A 27,798-nucleotide genomic window follows, 5' to 3' on the forward strand; every position below is an offset into this window, starting at 1 on the left:
CTTCCCAAACTTGTGGAAAGAACTGGATCCTCGAATCCAAGAAGAAAACACAACATCTAATTACCTCAATCCCAACAGTCCTTCTCCAAGGCACATTGTCTTGAAGCTGTCAAAAATTAATGAAAAAGAAATAATCCTCAAGGCAGCCAGGGAAAAGAAGATGGTAACCTACAAAGGAAAGCCCATTAGATTATCATCAGATTTTTCAGTAGAAACTCTATGGCCAGGAGGAAGTGAAACTAAATATTCAAACTATTGAAAGAGAGAAATTATGAGCCAAGAATAACACATCCAGCAAAGATATCCTTCAGATATGAAGGAGGAATAAAGACCTTTCCAGACACACAGAAGCTGAGGGAATTTTCGAATACACGACTTACACTACAAGAAATACTAAAGGAACCTACTCGACCACCATCAACAGGGACAATTTGTGGGAAACAAAATATAAAAAGGGGGAGAGTAAAGGCCTGAACCGGAATATGGGAATGGAGAAAGTAAGCGTGCTGAAGAAAATGGAATACTCTAAATATCAAACTTCCTTTTACCTAAACATAAGGCTAACCACTAAAAAAAATCCAGAACTGAAATATGTACTGTATTTAAGAAGAAACAGAGGGAAACGTCATAGAATACCACCACACAGAAATAATAGACAACAACAAACAGGCATAGAAACAATGGAGACACAGCCTTACCAGAACAATAAAGACAGAAAGAGAGGAATTCCTCACATATCAATAATCACCCTACATTTAAATGAACTGAACTCACCAATAAAAAGACACAAAGGAGCAGACTAGATCAAAAAACTAAACCCAACCATATGCTGTCTCCAAGAGACACATATCAGCTACAAGGACAAGCGCAGACTCAAAGTGAAAGGGTGGAAATTGACACTCCAAGCAAATGGTACCCAGAGAAACTCAGGTGTATCCATAATGATATCAGATGTAACAGACTTCAGGGTGAAAAAGGTAACAAGAAACAAAGATGGACACTTCATAATGGTAAAGGGGACTGTACGACAAGAAGGCATAACAGTCATCAATATTTATGCCCCCAATCAGGGAGCACCGAAATATACCAAGCAACTACTAACAGAACTAAAGGGAGAAATTGACCAAAACACAATTATACTAGGGGAATTAAATACATCAATGACAGCTATTGATAGGTCATCCATACAGAAAATAAATAACGAAATACCAGTCCTAAATGACACACTGGATGAAATGGACATAATTGAAATATACAGAGCACTTCATCCTAAAACATCAGATTATACATTTTTTTCTACTGTACATGGAACATTCTCAAGGATAGACCATACATTGGAACACAAAATCAGTGTCAGCAAATTTAAGAAGATTGAAATCATACCAAGCAAATTCTCTGATCACAAGGCTTTGAAATTGGATATCAACTGCAACCAGAAACCCGGAAAAAACACAAACACATGGAGATTAAACAACATACTTCTAAAGAATGTCTGGGTCAAAGAAGAAATTAGAGGAGAGATCAAAAGATACATAGATACAAATGAGAATGAAAATATATCCTACCAAAATTTTTGGGATGCAGCGAAAGCAGTTTTAGGAGGGAGATTGATATCATTACAGGCTTATCTAAAGAAACAAGGAAACTCTCAAATACATAACCTCACATTACACCTTAAAGAACTAGAAAAAGAAGAACAAATGAAACCCAAGGTCAGCAGAAGAAAGGAAATAACAAAAATCAGAGCAGAATTAAATGAAATGGAGAACAAAAAGACAATAGAAAAAATTAATGTGACAAAGAGCTTGTTCTTTGAAAACATTAACAAAATTGACAAACCCTTGGCTAGACTCACTAAGATAAAAAGAGAGAAGACACTAATTAACAAAATCAGAAATGAAAAAGGGGAAGTTATCACGGACACCACAGACACACAAAGGATCATCCAAGAATACTATGAAGGACTATATGCCACCAAATTCAATAACCTAGAAGAAATGGACAAGTTCTTAGAAACATATAGCCTTCCAAGGCTGAACCATGAAGAACTGGCAAATCTAAACAGTCCGATCACCAGTAACAAAATTGAATCAGTCATCCAAAAACTTCCCCAGAGCAAAGTCTGGGACAAGATGGCTTCACTAGTGAATTCTACCAAACCTTCAAAGAGGATCTAATACCAATCCTGCTCAAACTCTTCCAAACAATTGAAGAAGAGACAGTACTCCCTAACTCATTTTATGAGGCCAACATTACCCTGCTACAAAAACCTGGCAAGGAGAACACAAAAAAAGAAAACTACAGACCAATGTGTCTGATGAATACAGATGCAAAAATCCTAAACAAAATTCTAGCAAATCGACTACAACAATGCATTAAAATGATTATTCATCACGACCAAGAGGGGTTCATCCCTGGGGCACAAGGATGGTTCAACATCCCCAAATCCATCAATGTGATACATCACATAAACAAAATAAAGGACAAAAATCATATGATTATATCAATTGATGCAGAAAAAGCATTTGGCAAGATACAACATCCATTTATGATTAAAACACTTAATAAATTCTTTTAGAAGGACAATACCTTAAAATAATAAAGGCCATATATGACAAGCCCTCAGCTAATCTCATAATTAATGGTGAAAAACTGAAGTCCTTTTTCTACGTTCAGGAACACGACAGGGCTGTCCCCTAACACCTCTGCTTTTCAACATAGTGTTGGAAGTCCTTGACAGAGCAATCAGGCAAGAGAAAGAAACAAAAGGCATCCAAATTGGGAATGAAGAAATTAAATTGTCACCCTTTGCAGATGACATGATGCTATGTATAGAAAACCCAAAGACTCCACCAAAAAGCTATTAGAAACAATCAAGGAATACAATAAAGTTGCCGGCTACAAAATCCACGTACAGAATTCCATTGCATTCCTGTATAGTAACAATGAAATCTCAGAAAAAGAAATAAAAAATTAAAAAAAAAAACACAATTCCTTTTGTAATTGCAGCAAAAATAATAAAATACCTAGGAATAAACTTAACCAAGGATGTGAAAGACCTATGTGCTGAAAACTATAAGACATTTTTAAAATAAATTGAAGAAGACACAAAGAAATGGAAAGACATTCCATGCTCGTAGACTGAAAGAATCAACATAGTTAAAATACTCATATTACCTAAAGCAATATACAGATTTAATGCAATCCCCATCAAAATCCCAATGGCATTTTTTAAAGAAATAGAACAAAAAATCATCAGATTTATTTGGAACCACAAAAGACCTCGAATAGCCAAAGCAATCCTAAGAAAAAAGACCAATGCTGGAGCATTCACACTCCCTGACTTTAGCTTGTACTACAAGGCTATAATAATCAAAACAGCATGGTATTGGCAGAATAACAGACATAAAGACCAATGGAATAGAATTGAGAACCCCGAAATAAACCCACATAAATATGGATAGATAATTTTTGACAAAGAAGCAGCAAACATACAATGGAGAAAAGACAGCCTGTTCAATAAATGGTGCTGGCAGACTTGGAAAGACACGTGAAAAGAATGAAACTGGACTGCTATGTCTCATCACCTACCAAAGTTAATTAGAAATGGATCAAAGACTTAAGCATAAGACCTGGAACAGTCAACTGCATAGAAGAATACATAGGTAGTAAACTTATGGACCTTGGGTTCAAAGAGCATTTCACGAATTTGACTCCAAAGGCAAGGGAAGTAAATGAATGGAACTACACCAAACTAAAAGCATCTGCACAGGAAAAGAAACCATCGAGAAAACATGGAAGCAACCAATTGAATGGGAAAACATTTTTTCAAACAGTGCCTCCAATAAGGGGCTAATATCCAAAATATACAAGGAACTCATGAAACTCAACAACAAAAAAACAAACAACCCAATTGAAAAATGGGCAGAGGACCTGAAGAGACATTTCTCCAAAGAAGACATACAAAAGGCAATTAGACATATGAAAAAATGCTCAACATCACTAACCATCAGAGAAATGCAAATAAAAACCACAATGAGATATCACCTCACCCCAGTTAGAATTGCTATCATCAATAAGACAAATAGTAACAAGTGTTGGAGAGGCTGTGGAGAAAAAGGAACCCTCATACACTGGTGGTGGGAATGCAGACTGGTGCACCTGCTATGGAAGGCAGTGTGGTGTTTCCTAAAAAAATTACGAATAGAATCACCATATTACCCAGCATTCCCTCTCCTGGGTATGTACCCCAAAAATGTGAAACATTTAAACATAAAGATAAGTGTGCTCCAATGTTCATTTCACCTTTATTTATGGTGGCCATGACATGGAAACAACCAAAGTGTCCTTCGATAGATGAATGGATAAAGAAGTTGTGGTTTATATATACAATGGAATACTATTCAGTGGTAAAAAAAGATGAAATAGGACCAGTTGTGACAACTCAGTTGGATCTTGAGATTATAATGCTAAGCGTAATAAGTCAATCAGAAAAAGCAGATAACCATATGATTTCACTGATATGTGGTGTATGAACCAAAAACAACAAAAGAACAAGACAAACAAATGAGAAACAAAAACTCACAGACACAGACAGTAGTTTAGTGGTTACCAGAGGGTAATGGGCAAGGGGGTGGTAGATGAGGGTAAAGGGGCAAATATGTAGTGATGGAAGGAGAAGTGACTCTGAGTGGTGAACACACAATGGGATTTATAGATGATGTAATACAGAATTGTACACCTTAAATCTATGTAAATTTACTAAGAAGTGTCATCCCAATAAACTTTAATTTGAAAAAAATTATTTACGGTGTCCAAGACCTGGAAACAACCAAAGTGACTTTCGATAGATGTCTGGATAAGGAAATTGTGGTTTATATAAACAATATAATATTACTCTGCCATTAGAAAGAATAAAATAGTGCCATTCCTGACAACAGGGATGGATCTTAAGATTATTATTGTAAGTGAAAGAAGTGAGACAGAAAACAGAAAGTAGTATATGACTTCACTCATATGTGGGATATAAAACTGAAGGCAAGAAAGAAACAAGACAAATAAATAAAGAAAAAAATCTCATAGACACAGACAACAGTTTAATGGTTATCAGCGGGGAAGTGGGGAGGGAGATGGTAGAAGAGGGTAAAGGGGGGTCAAATATATGTTTACGGATGGAGAACTGACCTCTGAGTGGTGGACACATAATGTGATGTATACATGATGTATTATAGAATTGTACACTTGAAACCCATGTAGTTTTGTTGACCATTGTCACCCCAATACTTTTTAATTAAAAAAATATACATGTCTTAGTTATAAGTATTACTTTTGGGTACATGATGTGATTGAAAAATACGGTAAATTTTTAAATTAAAAAAACAAAACAAAAAAAAACACAAGAAAAACTGCGAAAGACACATTGCCATTAATACCCCTCAAAACACTCTCCCTTGTTTAGAACACACTTATCCTGTAATTGTTGCCCCTTCCTGAAGAAGTTGAGGAAGTCCTCTTTCATGAGTGTCTTTACTAATCATCCATTGACAATGCTCCATGTCACACACATAGCTTCTGGTATGCCGCAATTACTGTGAAATAAAAATATTACACTGTGTCCTCATCCACTTTATTCACTGAATTTGGCATCGGCCGACCTCTGGCTCTTCCCCAAATTCAAAATGACCATGAAAGGAAACCCTTTTGAACCGATTCAGGACATCAAGGCAGCCATGACAGCACAACTACAGAGACTCACAAAAGAGGTCTTGCAGAACTGCTTCAGAAAGTGGCAAGAATAAAAATGGCTGCGAGAGGTGAGCCTCCTGAAATATCCCCTGGAATTTACAACAAACTGAACAACTATAACTCCACAAAGGACTCTCTGCACAGCAGACGGGCAAGACTAAGAGACACCCAACTGAAGTCACCTAAAGTTGGGCAAATAAAGCAAGCGGGAGGAGGGGCACAAGACGTAGAGAGACGCAGGCCGCGCTGATGCAGGATGTAGAAGTAGCTCAGAGCTCCGAGCTCCCTGCATTGCAGAACTACCACAGGTGAGGGAGAGGGAAAAACTTGGACTGCTAGTGCTCCGCTAATGGCCCCAAGTTCCACCTGATGGATGAGCATATAACATTGCTAAACCCAGCACTCATGGCAGAGACCTCTCAGGAAAGACTGAAGAAATAAGGGTGAAAACAGCAGTTTAAGCCCTCACTGCCGAGCAGAGAATGGAAGACTTAGGCACTGATCCTAGACACCCACTGCCCATTCTCCCTGAGCTCGTGCCAACCCCACATGCCTTGTGCAACCATGTTTCTCCGAAAATGAGACCTAATATGCTCTAATATGCTCTAATCAGCTCTAATATGTCTTTTGGAGGAAAAATTAATATAAGACCGAGTATAATGTAATATAATATAATACAATATAATATGGGGTCCTATTTTAATATAATACAAGACCAGGTATAATATAATATAATATAACATAACATAATATAATATAATACAATAAAATAAATACTGGGTCTTATATTAATTTTTGCTTCAAAAGACGCATTAGACACATAAGGCAAGGTCTTATTTCAGGGAAACACGGTAGAAGCAGAGCAGTAGCAGTGTCAGATCAAAAGAACAAAATATTTGCAGTTCTGAGAACTGTGACCCACAGCCATGGACTCGCACCTAAGTGGTTCCAGCAAAGGGGAGGGAGCCTTGGGTACAGGACTGGTTGTGGTGGTGGTCCCTGCCATTGCTCTAGGCCACCTCTCATAACCCACCCTGCCACTGTCCCCACTTATCTGGGCAGATCCCTGAAGGAGTAAAGAGAGCTGCTGAAACACAAAAGCTCTGACCTGGTTTAGGAAGAGTTTTGGAACTTCAGAAGCTCTCTACATCCCCCAAAGGAGGTGGTGCCCTGTGACCGAGGAAAACGGCCCACCTTCCAGGGAATCCCATACTTTGTGAGAAGCCGGAACACTGCAGAGAAAATATAACACTACAATGTGAGAGAGAATAAAAGGCTGCAGTCGAAGAGAATACAAAACATTTTACCAACACCTACATGCAAATGAAAGAAAGAAGTCTTCCTATCAGCATGTTACAGAAACCACACCTGTAGATAACTATGAAAAATAATAATTCATTAATTACCATGGATAACCAAGGTAACAAGATAGCTCAGAAAGAAAATGAAAAGTCTCCAGAAAAGGAACTTAAAGACATGGAAATCTCTGACTTAAATTACAGAGAATTCAAGATGACAATTCTTAAAAAACTCGGTGAGAAGCAAGAAAACACAGAGAGGCAGTTTAATGAGCTCAAAAAAACAATCAAAGAACAAAATGAACATTTTACCAAAGAGTTTGGAACTTTAAAAAAGAAACACATAGAATTTCTGGAGATTAAGAACTCAATACAAGAAATGAAGAATGAAATGGCCAACTTAGGTAGTAGGGTTGAACAGATGGAGGAAAGAATCAGTGACATCGAGGATAGAAATCTGGAAATGACACAGATGGAAGAAGAGAAACTTGAGACTTAAAAGAAATGAAAGAACTCTACGTGAACTTTCTGACTCCATCTGAAAGAGCAATATAAGAATAATGGGCATACCAGAAGGAGAAGAAAGGGAGAATGGAACAGAGAATATATTCAAATGAATATTTGATCAAAACTTCTCAAACTTGTAGGAAAAATTGGATCCTTGAATCCAAGAAGTAAATAGAACACCTAATTACCTCAATTCCAACAGGCTTTCTCCAATGCATATTGCATTGAAGCTGTCAAGAATTAACAACATAGAAAGAATCATCAAGGCAGCCAGAGAAAAGAAGATAGTAACCTACAAAGGAAAGCCCATTAGATTGTCACCAGAAACTCTACAAGCCAGGAGGGAGTGGAAACAAATATTCAAACTACTGGAAGAGAGAAATTATGAGCCAAGAATAGTATATCCAGCAAAGATATCCTTTAGACATGAAGGAGGAATAAGACATTTCCAGACATACCGAACCCGAAGTAATTTAACAACACACGACCTGCCCTACAAGAAATACTGAAGGAGACCATTTGATGAGGATAAATAGGGATAATTTGAGACCAAAAAAAAAAAAAAGAAAGAAAGAAAAAAAAACATAAAACGGGGGAGAGTAAAGACCTGAACCTAAATATGAACCTAAATAAGGGAAATGAGAAAGTAAGCATGCGGAAGAAAATGGAATACTCCAAATATGACACTTTCTTTTACATAAACTTAATGGTAACCACTAAAAAAATTACAGAACTCAAGTATATAACATAATAAAAGAAGAAACACAAAGAAAAATCATAGAATACTGCCATACAGAAATAATAGACAGCAACAATAAGGCAAAGAAACAATGGTGAAACAGTTACCAGAATACAAACATAAAATGATACAAAATCCTCATATATCAATAATCACCCTAAATGTAAATGGCCTGAAATCTCCAATGAAAAGTCACAGAGTAGGAGATTGGATCAAAAAATTAAACCCAACCATATGTTGCCTCCAAGAGGCACATCTCAGCCACAAGGAAAAATATAGACTGAAAGTGAAGGATGGAAATTGACACTCCAAGCAAATGATATACAGCAAAATGCAGGTGTATCCATAATGATATCAGATGAAAAAGACTTAAGGATAAAAAAAGGTAACAAGAGACAAAGGTGGACTTTTCATAATGATAAAGGGGACTATACAACAAGAAGACATAACAGTCATCAATATATATGACCCCAATTCGGGAGCACTGAAAATTACCAAGCAACTACTAACAGAAATAAAGAGAAATTGAACAAAACATAATTATAGTAGGGGACTTAAATACATCGTTGATAGCTATGGATGGGTCATCGAAACACAAAATAAATAAAGAAATAGCAGCCCTAAATGACAAATTAGATGAAATGGACTTAATTGACATTTATAGAGCACTTCATCCTTGAACATCAGACTATACATTCTTTTCTAGTGTACATCGAACATTTTCAAGGATAGACCATATATTGGACACAAAACTAGCCTCAGGAAATTTAGGAAGATTGAAATCATACCAAGCATATTCTCTGATCACGTTTTGAAATTGGATATCGACTGCAAAAAGAAAGCAGGAAAAACCACAAACATGTGGAGGTAAAACAAAACACTTTTAAAGAATGAGTGGGTCAAAGAAGAAATAAGAGGAGAGATCAAAATATACATAGAAGCAAGTGAGAATGAAAATACATCCTACAAAAATTTTTGGGATTCAGTGAAAGCAGTTTTAAGAGGACAGTTTATATCATTACAGGCCTATCTCAAGAAACTAGGAAAATCACAGATAAATAACGTCACATTATATCTTAAAGGACTAGAAAAAGTAGAAAAATGAAACCCAATATCAGCAGAAGGAAAAAAATAATTAAAATCAGAGTAGAACTAAATGAAATAAAGAACAAAAAGACAATAGAAGAAATTAATGCAACAAAGAGCTGGTTGTTTGAAAAGATTAATTAAGTTGAAAAAACTTTGGCTCGAGTCACTAAAATAAAAGGAGAAAAGACATAAATAAACAAAATCAGAAATGAAAGGGGTAAATATCACGGATGCCACAGAAATACAAAGGATCATCCAAGAATAATATGAAGGACTATATGCCACCAAATTCAATAATCTAGAAAAAAATGACAAGATCTTAGAAACATATAGCCTTCCTAGGCTGAACCATGAAGAATTCGAAAATCTAAACAGGCTGATCACCAGTGGGGAAATTGAATCAGTCATTCAAAACCTTCCCATAAACAAAAGTCCGGGACAAGATGGCTTCACTAGTGAATTCTACCAAACATTCAAAGAGGATCTAATACCTGTCCTTCTGAAACTCTTCCAAAAAACTGAAAAAGGGACAATACTCCTTAACTCATTTTATGAGACCAAAATTACCCTGATACCAAAACCTGGTAAGGACAACACAAAAAAAGAAAATTACAGACCAATGTCTCTGATGAATACAGATGCAAAATCCTAAAGAAAATTTTAGCAAATCAAATGCAACAATGCATTAAAAAGATTATACATCATGATCAACTGGGGTTCATCCCAGGAGCACAAGGATGGCTCAACATACCAAAATCCATCAATTTGATATACCACATAAAGAAAATAAAGGACAAAAGACATACAATTATATGAATAGATACAGAAAAAGTGTTTGAGAAGATACAACATTCATTTACAATTAAAACATTTAAAAAAATAGGTATAGAAGGAAAATACCTTAACATAATAAAGGCCATATATGACAAACCCTCAGCTAATATCATAATTAGTGGTGAAAAACTGAAGCCCTTTGCTCTACGTTCAGAAACACGACATGGCTGTCCCCTATCACCTCTGCTCTTCAACATAGTATTGGAAGTCCTAGCCAGAGCAATCAGGCAAGAGAAAGAAATAAAATGCATCCACATTGGGAATGAAGAAGTTAAATTGTCACTCTTTGCAGATGACATGATGCTATATGTAGAAAACCCTAAAGACTCCACCAAAAAGCTATTAGAAACAATAAACGAATACAGTCAAGTTGCCGGCTACAAAATCCATGTACAAAAGTACATTGCATTCGTATATACTAACAATGAAATCTCAGAAAAAGAAATTTAAAAAACAATTCCTTTTGAAATTCCAACAAAAAGAATAAAATACCTACGAATTAACTTAGCCAAGGATGTGAAAAACCTATATATTGAAAAACTAAGAGACATTTTTAAAAGAAATTGAACAAGAAACAAAGAAATGGAAAGACATTCCGTGTTCATGGATTGGAAGAATCAACGTAGTTAAAATGGCCACATTACCCAAAGCAATATACAGATTTAAAGCAATCCCCATGGAAATCTCAATGGTAGTTTTTAAGAAATAGAACAAAAAATCAACAGATTTGTATGGAACCACAAAAGACCCCAAATAGCCGGAGCAATGCTAAGAAAAAAAAAACTGGAGGTATCACACTCCCTGACTTCAGCTTGTATTACAGGGCAACAATAATCAAAGTAGTATGGTAGTGGCAGAAAAACAGACACGCGGAGCAATGGAATAGAATTGAGAACCCAGAAATAAACCCATGTAAAAATGGACAGCTAATTTTTGCAAAAGAAGTGAAAAATATACAATAGAGAAAAGACAGCCTCTTCAATAAATGCTGTGTTTCCCTGAACATAAGACCTAGCTAGACCATCAGCTCTAATGCATCTTTATGAGCAAAAATTAATATAAGACCCAGACTTATTTTAATGTTATATAAGACTGGGTCGATAATATAAAATAATGTAATATAGTATAATACCGGGTCTTATATTAATTTTTGCTCCAAAAGACACCTTAGAGCTGATGGTCCAGCTAGGCCTTATTTACTGGGAAACATGGTGGTGTTGGGAGAATTGGGAAGCCATGTGCGGAGAATGAAACTAGACTGCTATATGTCACCTGTACCAAATTAATTTAAAATGGATCAAAGGCCTAAACACAAAACCTGAAACAATATACTGCATAAAGAAAACATAGGTACTAAATTCATGGACCTTGGGTTCAAAGAAGATTTTATGAATTTGAATCCAAAGGTCAGGGAAGTAGAAGCTAAAATAAATGAATGGGACCATATCAAACTGAAAAGCTCTGCACAGCAAAAGAAACCACAAACACAATAAAGAGGCAACTAATTGAATGGGAGAAGATTTTTGTAAACAGTGTCTCTGACAAGGGGCTAACATCCAAAATATATAAGCAACTCATACAACTCAGCAACAAAAAAAAACAAATAATCCAATTAAAAAATGGGAGAGGACCTGAATAGACATTTCTCCAAAGAAGATGGTCAATAGACATAGGAAAAAATGCTCAACATCACTAATCAGAGAATGCAAATGAAAACCACAATGAGAAATCACCTCACACCAATCAGAACGGTTATCATCAACAACACAAATAATAACAAGTGTTGGAGAAAAAGAAACCCTGATACACTGTTGGTGGGCATGCAGATTGGTGCAGCCTCTATGGAAGGCAGTGTGGAGCTTCCTCAAAAAATTAAGAATAGAATTACCGTATGACCCAACACTCCCCCTCCTGGGTATCTACCCAAAAAATCTGAAAACATTTATCCATAAAGACAAGTGTGCTCCAAAGTTCATTGCTGGTTTATTTACCATGGCCAAGACATGGAAACAACCAAAGTGTCCTTTGATAGATGAATGGATAAAGAAGTTGTGGTATATATACACAATGGAATACTATTCAGCCATAAGAAAAGATGAAATAGTTCCATCTGTGACAACATGGATGGATCTTGAGAGTATAATGCTAAGCGAAGTAAGTCAGACAGGAAAAGTAGAGAACCATATGATTTCACTGATGTGTGGTATACAAAACTGAAGACAAAAGAACAAGACAAACAAATGAAGAAACAAAAACTCATAGACACAGCGAATAGTTTAGTGGTTACCAGAGAGTAAGGGGGAAGACGGGTGGTAGATGAAGGTAAAGGGGATCTAAAATATTGTGATGGAAAGAGAACTGACTCTGGGTGTTGAACACACAATGTGATATATAGATGATGTATTACAGAATTGTACACATAAAATGTATGTAACTTTGCTAAAAATTGTCACCTCAACAAACTTTAATTAAAAAAAAAAAAAAACAGAATTACTGTTGCAGCAATCCTTCTCCTGGTATCTACCAAAAAAATCTGAAGCATTTATATGTAAAGATTATTTACAGTGGCCAAGACATGGAAACAACTAAATTGTCTTTCGATAGATGATTGGATAAAGATGATGTGATATATGAGGTCTGACAATTTACTTCGCAAACTTGTTGCAACCATGTTACTAACTTTTTTTGATATCAGAGGGATTATTCATTATGAATTTCTATCAACTGGACAAACAGTTAACCAAGTTTACTATTTGGAAGTGCTGAAAAGCCTGCATGAAAAACTTAGACGACCTGAGCTTTTCACCAACAATTTGTGGCTCTTGCATCACGACAATGCACCAGTACATACGACTCTGTCTGTGAGGGAGTTTTTATCCAGGAAACAAATAACTATATTGGAACACCTTCCCTACTCACCTGATCTGGTTCCAATGACTTCTTTCTTTACCCAAAAATAAAGGAAATATTGAAAAGAAGACATTTTGATGACATTCAGGACATCAAGGGTAATATGATTACATTTCTGATTGCCATTCCAGAAAAAGTTCCAAAATTGCCTTTAAAGGATGGACTATGTACAGGTATCAGTTCACAGTTTCTCAAGGGGAGTACTAAGAAATTGACCGTAGAGATATTCAGTAATGAGGTATGTAACACTTTTTCTAGGATGAGTTCACGAACTTAATTTTCCTACTTCATATATACACAATGGAATACTACTGTGTCATAAAAGATAAATTACTGCCATTTTTGACAACGTGAATGGGTCTTGAGATTATTATGCTAAGCAAAATAAGTCAGACACAGAAAGTCAATAACCATATGACTTCACTCATATTGGGATATAAAATTGAAGGCAACAAAGGAGTAAGACAAACAAAGAAACAAAAACTCGGAAGCAATAGTTTAATGGTTACCAGAGGGTAAGGGGGGAGGGGGGATGGAAGAAGTGGGTAAAGGGGTCAAGTATATGATGATGGAAGGAAAACTGACTTGTGGTGGTGAGCAATCGATGTTATATGTTATAGAAATGTACACCTGAAACCTATGTAATTTTGCTAACAATTTCACCCCAATTAATTTAATAATAAAAAGTTTAAAAAAAAAAAGAAAGAAAGGAAAAGTGGGAATTTGTGACAGGGAAAAAATAAAGGTAAAGGTTCTTATTAAGAACAAAATTTCAATTTTAAGAAAAGGGTGAGATCCATCTTCAGAAGATAGGATGACTCCATGCAATTCAGTTCAGCTACTTGAGTATGCACCTAGATCTGGCCTGAGTTTTCCACAAATTAATTCAACTCCTACTCATTTCTGTAACTGAACCCCTCAGAAAAAAAATAAAAATAAAAACAAAAAATAAACATTAAAAAAACATTATGCTAAGTGTAAAAAGCCCAACACATTTTGAGTATATACTGTATATACTGTACTGTACATACTGTAAGTACTGCATACGGTATTGTACTATGTATTATAATGTACATACTTCAATGCTATAATGATTCACTTATATTAAACTGTATTAAAAGTAAAATTAAAAAGCAATAAATATTTATCTAAAACATGGAAAAAAGATTTACCTGGTATTGTATGGACAGATTTAAGAGGGCAGGAATGAAAGTGGGAAATATATTTGGTATGCTGTTACTATAGTCTATGTGAGAGACAATAGTTTGGATTTGAGTGTGGCAATGGAGGTGGAGAGATTTGGAGTTTATTTTTGAGGTCAAATTACTGGTGTTGGGCTAGCTACTTAAACTCTCAAACTTCATTTCCATATGTATAACCAATGTAGTAATAGTACCTACCTCATAGCATTGTTGTGTGATTAAATGAGTATGAGTTTATGACTCTTATATAAATGAGTTCTCAGTTGATAAATGGTATCTGTTATTAATATTTTAGAATTTATTTCTCAGTGCTTTTGCTCTGCAATGGGTTTTTATATGGTTCAGTTCCCAATTTGTTGTGTGTTCTTGGGGCAGTTTCCTCATTGGACTTCAGTTCTGTCTGTCATTTGTCTGCCAACAGAACTAATACCAGCCCTGCCCACTTCACAGGGATGTACTATAAATAAATGGAAATAATAGCTAAAACTCTCATTTGAAGTTACAAAAGCTACTATAGGAGGGTCAGTGACTAAGTAGTATTGGTACTTGACACCAAGTAATCTTTTTTTTTTAATTATTAGTTTCAGATGTACAAAACAGCATAATAATTAGATGTATACACACCTCACAAAGTGATAATGTCCACAAATCTACTACAGATCTGACACTGTGCATAGCTATTACAATACCGTTGATATATTCCCTATGCTATACTTTAAATTCTGTATGTAAATATCTATATCTATATCTATATCTATATCTATATCTATATCTATATATATATGAATTAAAGTTAACAATATTATTTTACATTACTTTTAGGTATGTAGCACAGTGGTTTGGCATTTATATAATTTGTGATGTGATCACCCTGATAAGTCTAGTACCCATCTGACACCATACATACTTTTCACAACATTATTGATTATATTCCTCACACTGTATTTAACATCCCTGGTGACTGTTTTGTGACTACTAACATGTACTTCCTAATCCCTTCACTTTTCTCACCCTGACTCCCATCCCTCCACCCATCTAGTAACCATCAGTTTGTTCTCTCTATCTATGAGTCTATTTCTGTTTTATTTGTTCATTTATTCTGTTCTTTAGAGTCCACATAAAAGTGAGATCATATGATATTCATCTTTGTCAGTCTGACTTATTTAACACAATATTTTCTAGTCGATCCATGTTCTTGCAAATGGTAAGATTTCATTCCTTTTAATGGCAGAGTAATACTTCATTGTATAAATGTACCACAATTTCTTTATCCAATTATCTATTGATGGGCAGATCTGTTGTTTCCATGTCTTGGCTATTGTGAATAGCTCTGCAGCAAACATAGGAATACATATATTATTTTGAATTAGTGTTTGGGATTTTGTTGTATAAATACCCAGGACTGGAATACCTGGGTGATAAGGTAGTTCTATTTTTAATTTTCTGAGGAATCTCCATGCTGTTTTCCATAGTGGCTGCACCAATTTGCAAACCCACCAACAGTGCAAAAGGGATCCCTTTTCTCCACATTCTGGCCAATACTTGTTGTTTGTTCATTTGTTGATGATTGCCGTTCTGATAGGAGTGAGGCTGTATCTCATTGTGGTTTGTATTTGCATTTCTCTGGTGATTAGTGACATTGAGCATCTTTTCATCTATTTATTGGCCATCTGTATGTCCTCTTTAGAGAAATGTCTCTTCATGTCCTCTGCCTGTTTTTTAATTGGGTTGTTTGTTCTTTGGTGTTGAGTTGCATGAGTTTTTAAAATAAATTTTGGATATTAACCCCTTATCAGATGTATCATTGGCAAATACCTTCTCCCATGCAGTAAGATGTCTTTTTGTTTTGTTGATTGTTTTCTGTGCTGTGTAAAATACTTTTTAATTTGATGCAGTCTCATTTTTTCTTCTTTATTTTCTTCTTGTTTATTTCTTCTTCCCTTGCCTGATGGGATATATCAGTAAAAATATTACTAAGTGTAATGTCTGCAAATATACTTCCTATATTTTCTTCTAGGATTTTTTATGGTTTTGGGTCTTACATTTAAGTCTTTAATCCATTTGGAATTTATTCTTGCATATGGCATAGGAAGGTGGTCCAGTTTCATTTTTTTGCATGTCTTTTTGTTTTGACATGCAGACTGTCTTTATCCCAATAAATTATCCCAATAAATTCTTGCTTCCTTTGTCATAGATTAAATGACATATAGGCATAGATTTATTTCTGGTCTTGCTATTCTGTTCTATTGATCTATGTATTTGTTTTTATGTCAATACCATGTTGTTTTTATTACTATGGACTTGTAGTATAATTTGATATCAGGTAGCATAATACCTCCCACTTTGTTCTTATTTCTCAAGATTGTTGTGATTCAGGATCTTTTATGGTTCCATATTAGTTTTAGGATTAATTGTTCTAGTTCTGTGAAAAAATGTGATTGGTAATTTGATAGGGATTACATTGACTCTATATATTGCCTTAGGTAGTATGGACATTTTAATTATATTAATTCTTCCTATCATGAGCATGGTATATGTTTCCATTTATTTGGATTTTATTTAATTTCTCTCTTCAATGTATTATAATTTTCAGAGTACAGGTCTTTAACTTCCTTGGTTAAATTTATTCTTAAGTATTTTTTTTTTGATGCAATTGTAAATGGGATTGTTTCCTTCATTTTTCTTTCTGACAGTTTGTTACTGGTGTATAAAATGCAACAGATTTCTGAATATTAATTTTGTACCCTGCTACTTTACTAAATTCATGCATGAGTTCTAGTAGGTTTTTTTTGGTGGAATCTTTGAGTTTCTCTATATATGGATTCATGTCATCTGTAAATAATGACAATTTTACTTCCTCCTTTCCAATTTGGATGCCTTTTATTTATTTTACTTGTCTGATTGCTGTGGTTAGAACGTCCAGCACTATGTTGAATAAAAGTGGTGAAAGTGGGCATCCTTGTCTTGCTCCTGATCTTAAGGGGAATGGTTTTATTTCCGCTTTTTCCCCATTGAGTATGATGTTATATGTGGGTTTGTAATATATGACCTTTATTATGTTGAGATATATTAAGTGTATTCCTACTTTGCTGAGAGTTTTCATCATAAATGGATGCTGGATTTTGTCAAATGCTTTTCACACATCTATTGTTATGACCATACGGTTTTTATTTTTCATTTTGTTAATGTGGTGTATCATGTTAATTGAATTGCAAATATTGAATCATCCTTGCATACCAGGAATAAATCCCACTTGACCATGGTGTATGATCTTTTCAAAGTATTGCTGAATTTTGTTTGCTAATATTTTGTTGAGGATTTCTGCATCTATATTCATCAGGGATTTTGGTCTATACTTTGTTTTTCTCTTTTTTGGGTGTGTTTTTTTTTTTTTTCATTTTTTGTTTTGTTTTGTTTTGTAATGTCTTAATCTTGTTTTGGTATTAATTAGGGTAATGGTGGCCTTGTAAAATGAGCTTGGGAGCCTGCCCTCCTCCTGGATGTTTTGAAATAGTTGGAGGAGAATAGGTGCTAATTCTTTCTGGAATGTTTATTAAAATTCCCCTGTAAAGCAGTCTGGTCCAAGACTTTTGTTTGGGAGCTTGTTGATTGCTGATTCAATTTCACTTCTAGTAATCAGTCTGTTTAGATTTTCTGTTTCTTCTGGATTCAGCCTTGGAAGAGTGTATGCTTCTAGGAATTTATCCATTTTCTTCCAGGTTACCTAATTTGTTGGCATATAGTTGTTTGTAGTATTTTATTAATTTTGGGTTTTTTTTTTTGTATTTCTGTGGTCATTTCTCTTTCATTTATGATTTTATTTATTTGAGTCCTTTCTCCTGTTTCTTGATGAGTTTGGTTAAGGGTTTGTCAATTTTTTGTTTTCATAAAATCAGCTTTTGGTGTCATTGAATGTATGTGTATGTGTGTATATATATATATATATATATATATATATATATATATATATATATATATGCATCTATAGATACATCATCTCTATTTCATTTATTCCACTCTGATTTTTATTATTTCCTTCCATGTACTCATTTTGGGCTAATTTTGCTGTTCTTTTTCCAGTTCTCTTAGGTGTAAAGGTAGACTGTTGATTTGAGATTTTTGTTGTTGTTGTTTCTTTACGTAGGCCTGCATTGCTATGAATTTCCCTCTTAGGACTGATTTCACTGTGTCACATAGATTTGGGGGCATTGTGATTTCATTTTTGTTTCTCTCAAGTTATCTTTTAATTTCTTCCATAATCTCATTGTTAACACATTCATTATTTTGTAGCATGTTATTCAGTCGCCATGTGTTTGTGTGTTTTTCAGTTTTTTTCTTGTAATTGATTTCTAGTTCCATAGCACTGTGGTCAGAGAAGACACTTGATATGATTTCAATCTTCTTCAATTTATTGAGACTTGTTTTGTGGCCTAACTTCTTGGAAAATGTTCCATGTACAGAATATATATTCTGCTGCTTTGGGGTAAAATGCTCTAAAAATATCAATTAAATCCAACTGGCCTAATGTGTCATTTAAGGCCACTGTTTCTGTGTTCATTTTCTGTCTGAAAGATCTGTCCATTGGTGTCAGTGAGGTGTTAAATTTCCCTACTATGACTGTGTTACTGTTCATCTCTGCCTTTATGTCTGTCAATATTTATTTTATATATTTAGGTGCACCTATGTTGGGTGCATGGATGTTTACTAGGGTTATGTTCTCTTGTTAGACTGGTTCCTTTATTATTATGTTATGTCCTTCTTTGTCTTTTACTCTAGTCTTTATTTTAAAGTCTATTTTGTCCAACACAATTATTGCTACCCCAGCTTTTTTCTCATTTTCATTTGCATGAGATAACTTTTTCCAACCCTTTACTTTCAGTCTGTGTGTGTCTTTCAATCTCAGGTAGTTCTCTTGTGGACAGCATATGCATGGGCCTTGTTTTCTTAACCACTCAGTTACCCTATGTCCTTTGATTGGAGCATTTAATACATTTATATTTAAAGTGATTATTGATAGGTACATAGTTATTGCCACTTTATTATTTGTATTTTTGATTTTTGTTTTCTCCTTTCTTCTGAGTAAAGAAGTCCTTTTAACATTTATTGTAATACTAGTAATGAATTCCTTTAGCTTTTTCTTGTCTGGGAAGCTCTTTATCTTTTTTCAATTTTAAAGTATAGCCTTGCTAGGTAGAGTAGTCTTGGTTGTAGGCCATTGTTTTTCATCATTTTTAAATTCCCTGCTACTGTCTTTTGTCCTGCAAAGTTTCTGTTGAGAAATCAGCTGATACTCTTATGAGAGCTCCCTTGTAAGTGTAGTTGTCTTTCTCATGCTGCTTTTAGGATTCTCTCTTTGTTTTTAATCTTTGCCATTTTAACGATGATGTGTCTTAGTGTGGACCTGTTAGTGTTCATCTTGTTTGGGACTTTCTCTGCTTTCTGGGATTGTATGTCAATTTTCTTCACCAGGTTAGGGAAGTTTTCAGTCATTATGTCTTCCAATATCTTCTTGAACCCTTGCTCCCTGTCTTCTTCTTTTCATACTCCTATCAAGCAAATGTTATTACACTTGATGTTGTCCCCGAAGCCCCTTAAACTGTCTTCATTGTTTCAGTTTTTTTTTCATTTTGCTATTTCAATTTTGTGCTTTTTGCTACCTTGTCTTCTAAATTGCTGATTCAATCCTCTGAGTCATGTATCATGTTGTTGAACCCTTCTAGTTTATTCTCTATTTCTGACCTATTCATTTTATTGTTCCTATGTCCTTCTTTATGCTTACTATCTGTTAAAATTCTCACTAAGTTTCTTAAGCATTCTTATAACAAATGTTTTAAACTCTGTGTATGGTAAGTTGGTTGCCTTCATTTTATTTCTTTCTATTTCTGGAAGTTTCTCCTATTCTTCTATCGGGACGTTTCTTTGTTTTCTCATTCTGGCTGCCATTTTGTGTTTGCTTCTATGTATTAGGTAATATCCTATGTCTTTCAGCCTTTGCTGGGTGAGCTTATGTAGTAGGTGTCCTGTGTGGTCCTGTGGTGCAGTCTCCGTGATCACCTGGACATGTGTTCCAGCAATGTCCCTTGAGTGTGTTGTGTGTATTCTCCTGTGTAGTTGAGTCTGTATTGATTTTGGCACATCAGTGGGTGGGACTGACTCCCAGACTGACTGATTATGAGGATTGGCTATGCCCACAGTTTCTGAGCTGCTGTGTGGGGGCTGATCTCTCAGAAAGGTATTTGCCCCTATGGGCTCTTGTGCATGTTGAGATAAACCTTTGGGTGTGCCATTTATGGGGCTAATTGGGTTGTGCTCTATTGTAGTCTGAATCCGACCTCTGGGGGTGTTGTTTTCAGTGTCTCTTGGGAGGGGCTCCCATGGAGGCCAATTTTAGCCTTTCCTGTCTGCCCCCATAGCTGCATGGTAGGAGCTAAAAAGCTACATGTAGTTGGTTGCTCCCTGTGCTTGACCTGTAAGCATGTGAGGGTGTCCTCACTGTGAACTGAGGCTGGCTGCCACCAGTATTTTGCCTGGGGTAGCTTAGCAAAGGCTAAGAGCTCCCTATCCCTATTACTACCTTCTGCCTCCCCGTATGGCTTAGCTGTTGAAAGAGCATCATAGGTGTGCAGGTTAGACTGGTTGAGCTGGTGTTGAGAGTGTAGCAGGTGATGTAGTACTAGCTGGGCTGGCTGGAATCCATAGAGTCACACGTCATGGCCAGTGGTTTTTAGGAGTTTAATGCAGATTCAATTCTTGCACCAGTGCCTGTCCTGTGACCACTTTGCAAAACATCCTGAGAACACTGCAGCCAACCACTGCTTATCTCGGTCCCACAGATCCCCAAGAGCTGCCTAAGTGAGGCTGCAGCACAATTTGTGTCTCCCCACCAGAAATTCTCTGGGCAGTGCTGGACCATTCACTGCTGTAAAAGGCTTCCACAGCTTGTGACTCCCAGTAATCTTCATCCCCATAACAAATAACTCAATAGAATTGCCATTCTTCCCAGTCTGTGCCATTCACCCACGTTTCTCCATCAATCATCTAAAGTAGTCAGGGGCCCATGTTGACTTGCAACTGATTTTACATGGGACTTAGTACAACTCTTAACTGAAAAACTAATTGATCCAGTGATCTAGTCACAGTCATGAAACCCTTTCTTAAGCTGGGCAGAAAAGTGATGAATCCTTATGATACCTTTGAATCAGTACTAAGATTTGTCATGGAGAGGTAAGAGCTTCAAGTTTGATATAATTGCATATCGCATTTGAAAGCCATTTTCTTTAATTTTGCAGCCCATTCTGGAGTGGGTGTGGGAGGGTGAACTAGGCCTCTAAACAAAAACTATTCTTAAAAGCTAATTAATGGTTTTCCATTATTAGGTTGGTGCAAAAGTAATTACGGTTTTTGCAATTATTTTTCACTTTTAAAACCGCATTAACTTTTACACCAACCTAATATTTAATGTGTGATATATTTCATAATTAAAAACAACACTGTATAAACATAATAAATGTTTAGATCCAATATCAGTCAGGAAGACATGCTTTTACTTCCCATTCAGCTTGAATTCCTTGGCATCAAATACTTAATATTGAGTGTAATGGCCTAAGTCACCCCCTTCAGCCTCTAAAACAGTGCAAAACCCCCCTCTGTAGTTTTAGTGACAGTTGGGAATTCCTTCTCTTCTTGAACACTTCTGATAATAGTGCATGTACCACTTCCCAAAGTAGTACATTCTACTTTTGGACATCTCCAATTATTAGAAATATCTTTATTATATTGAGCGCAGATCTTCCTCTCAGTAACTTTCATGACCTATGGTTCCTTCTTTTTGTCTGAAGCTCACAGAAAATATTACTGCCTCTTCTAATGGTAGACCTTTACACATCTGAAGACAGATGTCCCACCTGACTGTGCCTTTTCTTCTTCAGACTAATCACCCCTAGTACTTCAGATGTATGTCATACATTCCAGGTCTTCACCATTCTGGCCATCTTCCTTTGGACGTGTTTCAGTTTGTTTAATATCACTCTTAGAATCTGATGTCTGGGACTGACCACCACACTGTAAGCGAACTTATGCACCCCACTGCCCAATTTGGACTAAACATCATATTTATCAGTGCTGCTTAGGATGGCATTGATTTTTTTTTTTTACTAGTTCACTGTGGAATTCTATGGAGTCTACTCTTACTTTGTGATCTTGAATTTATATCCTAGTTATTAATATCTTGTTATGGAACTTCTGCCAACCCAGGCTTCCTCCAAGCTTGGATATATGCTATTGGTATTTTTTTGTACCGAAATACTTTGTTTGGTACATTTAATCCTTTTAAAATGTCCTCATGATTTTGACCTGGCCTTTGACAACCTGATTTGGTTCACGAGCTTGTTAGTTGTCACTCCCAGTTAGGTATTATCTACAAATTTGATCAGCCTGTCTTGCGTAGCATTATCCAAGTTATTGACAAAAATGCTGAAGAGAACAGTCAAGGACAGAATCATTTGGCAGGGTACTTATTTCTTTACCCCTACACTTTCTAGGACAACAATAATTAGGTAAGAAATACTCTTGCTAGAGTTCTTCAGTCTGCTCCAAATGCATCTTTAACATACTCACAGTTTACACAATACAGATGATTCTTAATAGTTGCCTTGGTTCTTCAGACATGTTCACAGGTCTAGATTTCAGGGAAAGAAATAACTGGATTTCTTTTATTTTCTTCTTTCCTCATCTCTGACTATGTACCTTTACTATTTATCATTGAGTTTTATGAGGAGGAAGTGAGAAGGAAGAGGATGCTGAGAGGAGACAGAGGAGTGCCTTCTGGTAAATAATGAACCACCAGAAGAATAAGGAAACTACTCCTTTCTACCCTCTTACTCAAGCAGTATGTCATTACCTAAGGTTAAAAAGCTGATTCATTGCCCTTTGTTGTCAGGAAGAAAATGGCCTACCCATTTTACAAGTAGAATAATTGATGTCTGATGAGCTCCTGGGATTCATGGTCCTCATCATCCCTGCCTGCTAGTAGACTTCAAAGCAATTGCAAGGAACCTTATAAAATTTCCCAAATGCAATCCTGATGGGAAGTAACCCTTAAAAAGCCATCTTCACAATACCCAGAAATGGTGGTTATACAAAACAGTTCACCTTATTGCTGAATTAAAAATCTATATACTACACCAGTTACCTCAAATATATGTTCTAAAATCCTGAAGAGAAAATAACCCATTTTTCCTCTAGGAAAAAAAGGCAAGTCTAAATTAAAGGCAGTTTTTCTAACTTTAATGCAACTGGTTGGATTTTTTAAAGTAATTCCCCACTTTTGGTTTGGGAGAGCATTCTGGGTTGGTGCAGAATTTTGTGCTGAGGAGTCTAGTCACAGGTGTTTGTCTTGTCAGGCACAGGGCTTACATTTAGGCAAACCTCAGTGGTCCTTGCAGGAAGTTGCAGGCTCAAGTGACTCTCTATGTTCAAGGTACTTTGATTGGGAATGAATGACATGCACATTAAATCTGAGAACAAAAGCCTCTGCAACCAGCTCCCATAAATCCCCCTATACTCTTTTGTACTAAAACATAAGGACATCACTTGCAAGAAAGGAATTTCAGGTCTCAGGGCTAATTTAGAAAAACACCCCAGCTTTTTAACAAGGACACTAACAAGAGATAGGTACTCACTTTAAATGTGTTTCCCATGTCTAGTGACTGTCTAGACCTGTGTTGTCTGATCTGGTAGCCACTAGCCACATGTGGCTATTTGAATTAAAATTACTTGAATTTAATAAAATTAAAGATTCTGTTTCTCAGTTGCATTATCCATAGTTCAATTGCTCCATGACCACATGTATTGGACAGTGCAACATGGTACATTTCCATCATCACAGACAGTGCTGGTTTAGTAGATTCTATTAAAATTGCCTCTTGTGCCTACCCACCAAAATGTTTTAGATTCTAAATCAACCAGCATTTTTTCAGTACTCATTCTGTTCTTGGCATACTAACAACTTTCATAATTATTCTTGGTGGGGCATTGTTTAATGGTTAATGGAAACTGCCAATGTGTAGGCAGAGTAACTAGTTGCCTTGTGGTGTAGTTTAAGGGCCCTTAGAAAGCCTTACTGCCTTCAATTGTTTTCTCTATTGACTACTGCAAGGCTTGAAAAACCCACCTCTACAGGCTAGGCTGGTGAAATTCCCTGTTAAGTGACAAATGTCACCTGGAAAGGGTACGTGTAGTCAGTATTACTCATGACTACTTCAGTATGGATTGGTTTGTCAGATTAGTTGTGAGAATCAGTCACTGAGGGAACAGGACACACGTCAGGTAAATGTTGAGGGCTGGTAGTAGGAGTCAGGAAAGAACTGAGTCTTTCACTTATCTCCTACGAGAGGGCCTCTCCATTTGGGAGCACCACAGAATGGGAGCATTTTGCCATTTAAAAGCAGTGCTGGATGCTATTAGGGCAGAGACAAAGAGACAAAGGGGAGGGGTAAAGTTGCAAACAACAAACCTTACCAACACTGCTATTTGTCAAAGGTAGGTTCTGATCTTCACTGTTTTGATCAGACATAAATGTTGAAACAGCCTCTAATTTACATGTGTCAATTCAGCAGAAAATTTTTATTGAAGACTTATTGAACAGTACCAAGTACTGTTCTAGATGCTGGCGATATAGAATTCTACTCTTTAGTTCCCTTTCATATGACCTCATACTAGCTCAGTGACTGAAAGAACTCACCCTTCCTCCCCACTTTTCTCTTTTTCTTGTTTATTACCTGGGACTTACCTTCACCACCCTTATCCCAGTCCCCATTTTTTCAACCTCACTTCTGATTTGTTCCGGGCCAGAGTCTATGATTGACAAGGGAGAAAGGGAAGGATGAAGGAAAACGAATCCTCCTTCTCTTCCCCTATTGTACTGTTTTGCAAATTTCAGGGCACATCTCACTAGTGGGTTATGAAATCAATGTAGTAGTCATGACAGAGCCTTTAAAAAATAAATGAAATAAAATAGAAAAATGCCAACATATATCCATGTAGTAAGTAAATATCATTTCATGAACTTTTGCTTTGGTTTTCAAATATATTCACGTATGTTGCAAGTCATTAAATAAAATATATTTCTTTATCACCTTATGCCATTGTAGCTCCATGCCCTGTCCCAAGCCTAGCACTGGTTTGATCTAAATTTGTATCCTCACTGTTTATCTCCTCATGAAGAAGATCCATCTAATTTCTTCTCTTATTTTCCCAATCTATCCCTCCTCCCTAGACCATCCTAGCCTCCACCTGAATTCATCCTCCCCCCATTCAGCTGATGTCCCATTGAAGTGCCACCTGGAGATGGTATCTGGAGGAATCTCTGTTCCCACTATCTCAGATGGGAGTGATTAGGAAACATGTGTTACTGAACTTTCAAGTTGGGACTGTGAATGCATCTTCCCACTGAAACATGAGCATACCATGAGGTTAGGTTCAGTGCTGTACAGTCTTTCAGTTCCAGCCTAGAGTCTATGTGCTTCAATGGAAAGCTCTGGTACCCAGGCCACCTGTATGCTGGACAGATTACATGTCTTCTTTTAGAATTTAATCCATTTGCACTCTGAGAAGAGAAACCACTGGTGCAGAGTGTCATTCAAATGGATTCCTACTTCAATGTCTTGCAGCAACAAAGAACAGCTGAGTCTTCTTCCACTGACCCTGCAGATGATCCTTCAGTGGTTTGAAAATAAGACTATCTCCCAAAGTGCCCAACTTGTTCCACAGGAAAGAATCTGACTAAAAATAGGTAGAAATAGCTAGAATTAAGTAAACACATTAAGTAACTCATAGAATGCAGTTTCAGCTGTAGACAAAGTAGCCTCCTCCAGACCTTTGCTGCTCAAATATGTATTAAACCTATAATTTTTATGTGCTGCCAATAAATACATCTGACCACGTCAGAGTTGTCCCTTTGTTCCAATTATTTTTGTGCAATGACATGCAAAACTAAAGGCTTCATATTTTCAAATAATAATGGCATTGCCTGAGAGAAGCTGCTTATTTAGTCATAAAAAACACTCCAGTAAGTCCTCATAAGTTGGCCAAGAACAGTAGGATAGTAGGTGCTCAGTAAATAGTGCATATTTGTTTTCTGCCCTATGGTCCTCCATCATTAGGGCTTATGATCTATCCAAAAGTGTCTTCTACAATTCTTCAGTAGGAACTTTCTGCCCAGCCTAATTGGTCTTTCTATGCCATAAATACTTCTTACTCATTCCTATTGCTAAGCATTTGTTCAGGCTATGACCCCATACTGGAATAAAAAATGCCCCTTTTTCTCAAATCTCTACCACTAAAATTCTTGCCCACCATTTAAAACTTGGCTTAAGTTCCCTCCTGCCTGGAGCTTTTGGTGCCCATTGCAATCCCCAAGAGACCTATTCTTTCTCTGAGTGCCAGCAACATTTGGGTTGAGTCCCCATTTTGGCACTTAATCATATCATACCTCAACCAAGCTGTGGCCTGCTTGCCTCAAAAATGTGAATGTGAACTTGTACCTATGGCTAAGAAGGTTTTGGAGAGCCAGGAAACACATAAAATATGTTCAGTTAGTTTTGTGTCAAGTTCAGTACATGGTTCATACTGTAAGCACTTACTGAGCTGATGATATAAATTGGTACTGGAAAGCAGAATTTTCTAGTTACATTTCCTAAGTTGTTGCTGACTCAACATGTGACCTTTACCTTTTTGTGAGCTCTCACTCCTTTCCACCATACTCGTAAGTACAGTATTTATATACTGAGATGTTTTGAGATCTATTTATATAGAGAGATGTTTTGTGGATTAACCATAATCATAAAACATGTAAAAATATGTAGATCTGTAGAAACCCTATTATTATAAGAATAATAATAATTACAGCTGCACTTAGTTAAATGCTCCAGAAATCACATAGAGCATGCCTTCTCTGGGGTGAATTAGTCAATTATGAGTATTTAATTTTATCAGCAAGTAGTCAATTATGAGTATTTAATTTTATTGCTTGTGATTTTTGTTTGTGTGCACTACTAGAGCCTAGTTGCCTCTTTCACCCTTTAAATGAAACCTCTGATGAGTTTGGTTCAACATCAATGTTTATGTGGCCTAGGCTCCCCAAAGTAATGCTACAGATCCAGTCACTCTATGACTATGTTTAGTTACCCTTCAACCTTGAGGCTCCCACTTTGGCCAGTGTTCCTTTCCATGTAGGTTTTCATCTGTCCCGAAGGAGTGTCAGCTCCAGAGTGGTGTGGGTGGCACTGAACACAAGTGTCAGTCAGGCAGCAGTGGCATATGAAGGCACACCATGCACAGAGTCCTTTGACAGGTACTTGGGAGAGACAGGGGAAACAAAACATACAGAGGGTGCCAAAAAATACATACATATTTTAAGAAAGGAAAACTTATTAAAATTGTAATACTCAATGTATACCAATAACAAAAAATGAAT

General features: G+C 36.3%; 1 protein-coding gene across 10 annotated transcripts in view; it reads right to left on the reverse strand.

Moving 5' to 3' along the window:
• The window catches only part of GRIA3 (glutamate ionotropic receptor AMPA type subunit 3), a 555,596-nt gene that overhangs the window by 446,944 nt on the left and 80,854 nt on the right, over window positions 1-27,798 (reverse strand). Inside the window, exon 1 of one of the 10 annotated variants that reach the window (XM_033112290.1) lies at window positions 27,510-27,592. The exons of the other annotated variants lie outside the window; for them this stretch is intronic. The gene's annotated coding sequence lies outside the window, so the exon portion shown is untranslated. Of the gene's footprint in view, window positions 1-27,509; window positions 27,593-27,798 lie in introns of those variants that run through there. 10 annotated transcript variants of the gene reach the window in all.

Source organism: Rhinolophus ferrumequinum, chromosome X, assembly GCF_004115265.2.
Source record: "Rhinolophus ferrumequinum isolate MPI-CBG mRhiFer1 chromosome X, mRhiFer1_v1.p, whole genome shotgun sequence".
NCBI classification, from domain to species: Eukaryota; Metazoa; Chordata; class Mammalia; order Chiroptera; family Rhinolophidae; genus Rhinolophus; species Rhinolophus ferrumequinum.